At 42.4% G+C, this 2,500-nt stretch overlaps 1 protein-coding gene across 1 annotated transcript in view; it reads left to right on the top strand.

Moving 5' to 3' along the window:
• The window catches only part of LOC125033562 (potassium channel subfamily K member 1-like), a 152,855-nt gene that overhangs the window by 52,339 nt on the left and 98,016 nt on the right, over positions 1-2,500 (top strand). The window lies entirely within an intron of this gene.

Here is a 2,500-nt window from a genome sequence, read left to right on the forward strand (position 1 = left end):
TTTAGCATATTAAGGACCCCAGCCACGTGGTCATTGCCTCATTGTTCTGTCACTGTGGCCATCCTTGGCGTTAGATCACCATGTCCGATATCCATCGTGTCCAAGTTGTGATCCGATTAAGCAAGTAATTGGGAGCCTCATTAGCCACCAGGGACGTGTCGACTGTAGCAGCTCCTCTGGAAGTTCAATAGCCATACAATTGCAAGTGGTTGTTTTTGTATCCATGTGTATGCGGACGTGTCTGTGTATGTGTGCTGGTGTATGCTGAGCGATTTGGTGTGTAAGCAACTTTGCTTTGCTAATATTTCCAGCTGTTATCATTATATCTCACTTTAGAAGTTGGGGAAATTAAACCAAGAATCATTCTTGTAAAGACTGAGACATGCAACTTTTTTATTATTTATACTCTGACTTGGCATATGCATTTAATTCACGCGAGACTGATTGCTTTTGAAGCTAAGAGGATAAAGGGACAAAACAGGCAATATAAATGTATGCATTTGATTCCATGTATTTACGCATATATATTTGTGTGTATGTGTGTGTGTGTCTGTGTGTGTGTCTGTGTGTGTGTGCGCGCGCGTGTATCTGTGCTTGCCCAAAGTTTCCATTTACCTTTTTGCGCTGAAACCTCGAAGGCAAGAGAGGCATTACAATCTTTGCCCGGACCCCGCGTGGGCTCCTCGTCTCCCTAATCGCCGAACTTGCACCAGACGCACAACTTCTAAGCCTTTGAAACCCGACTGACCTTTATCCAAATACGTGACCTTAGCCTCCACTCTATAATTATTCCGGCGAAACAGATCCCGCGCGGAATTTGATTGACGTCTCGGATCCTGTTGCACGTGATCCCCGAGAAGGAATAAAGCAGACTATATGATTTATTATGTTTATATATATACTTAGTTTTTTTCTAGTTCTTCTTCTTCCGTCGTGTTAACCGTTTCTTCTGTTATATGTTTCTGTTATCTTTCTATTCTATTTTTCTTTACATTTTTCCCATTTCTAGTCCTTTCTTATATTCCAATTTCTTTTCTATATTTCCATTCCGAGTCACTATCTCCTCTTCTCTGTTTCCCAGCTTATATTGTCCCATAACTTATTTTTTCAAACTTCTCTTTCTATCTCCATATCTTTTCCTTTTCCTAAATTCATTCCATTGATGTCATCTCTTCGTCTTTTGATTAGGCCTAATACGTCACAGGAAAGAGAGGGGAAAATGTTCTGGAAACTGTTCTTCTAAAGGCACTGCTAAGAAGGACGGAAAGAGAATACTGTGGTTAATCTTTTTAAAAGAAAACATGGCGTAAAAACAGATGGAAAATCTCCTTTATCTTGTTAAGGAGAGGTCGTTAATCTCACACAGCATGACGGCAGCTGAGGCAGTCGCCCTGGATTTTTTATAACACGACTATATAAACATATTTGGGTTGTTTGTTTGTTTGTGTGTGCGTGTTTTGTTTACACAGGCACTATATGCATGTGTGCTCATATATATATGTATGAATGTTTACGTACTCGAGTGTGTGGGAATAGTGTGTCTGAATTCGCTCGAGACACGAGAGAAATTACCATACCCCTGTAACTCGGGCCGAGATCTTTGAAGTCCGCTCCTCTCCCTGCGGACGCCGACCTGGCCGCGGCGGGGCTGTGTGATCTCATTTAACCTAAGTGACGTTTGACCTCGCGACGTCTCACTCGCTCAAGGTAGCTGTGTGTTTGCTGGTCAGATTTTCTAGGATTTTACCTTGTTGCTTTTTATTTGCTTTCGATGCGGTTCCGTTAGGTTTCGCCGATATATTGACTCCAAGTGGCTAAATGTGGGGACTTTAGTTGAACATAGCATTCGAATTAATCTTGTATGTTTACTGTGAGAGAGAGAAAGAGAATAAAGGTGTGTGTGTGTGTGTGTGTGTGTGAGAGAGAGAGAGAGAGAGAGAGAGAGAGAGAGAGAGAGAGAGAGAGAGAGAGAGAGAGAGAGAGAGAGAGAGAGAGAGGAGAGAGAGAGAGAGAGAGAGAGAGAGAGAGAGAGAGAGAGAGAGAGAGAGAGAGAGAGAGAGAGAATAAAGGTGAGAGGGAGAGAGAGAGAGAGAGAATAAAGGTGAAAGAGAGAGAGAGAATAAAGGTGAGAGAGAGAGAGAGAATAAAGGTGAAAGAGAGAGAGAGAATAAAGGTGAGAGAGAGAGAGAGAGGGAGGAGAGAATAAGCTATAGAGAGAGAGAATAAAAGAGAGAGAGAGAGAGGGAGGAGAGAATAAGCTATAGAGAGAGAGAATAAAAAGAGAGACATAGGAGCTGAACGAGAGGGGGGGGGGGAGAAAAAAAAGGAATATTGCCACACTCGTTCCATTTTTAACGCACAAATGTAAGTGTTGATTCTTTCGCTTTCCAAATAACTCTTCACTCCTTTCTCCTGTCGTTTTCTAACAGCCCCTTTCTTTACCCTCTTGTCCTTCTTCTCCGTCTTCTCCTTCCTCTCCCTCTCCACGCTCTTTTTCTTC

The sequence above is a fragment of the Penaeus chinensis genome, chromosome 16 (assembly GCF_019202785.1).
Source record: "Penaeus chinensis breed Huanghai No. 1 chromosome 16, ASM1920278v2, whole genome shotgun sequence".
Classification (NCBI taxonomy): Eukaryota; Metazoa; Arthropoda; class Malacostraca; order Decapoda; family Penaeidae; genus Penaeus; species Penaeus chinensis.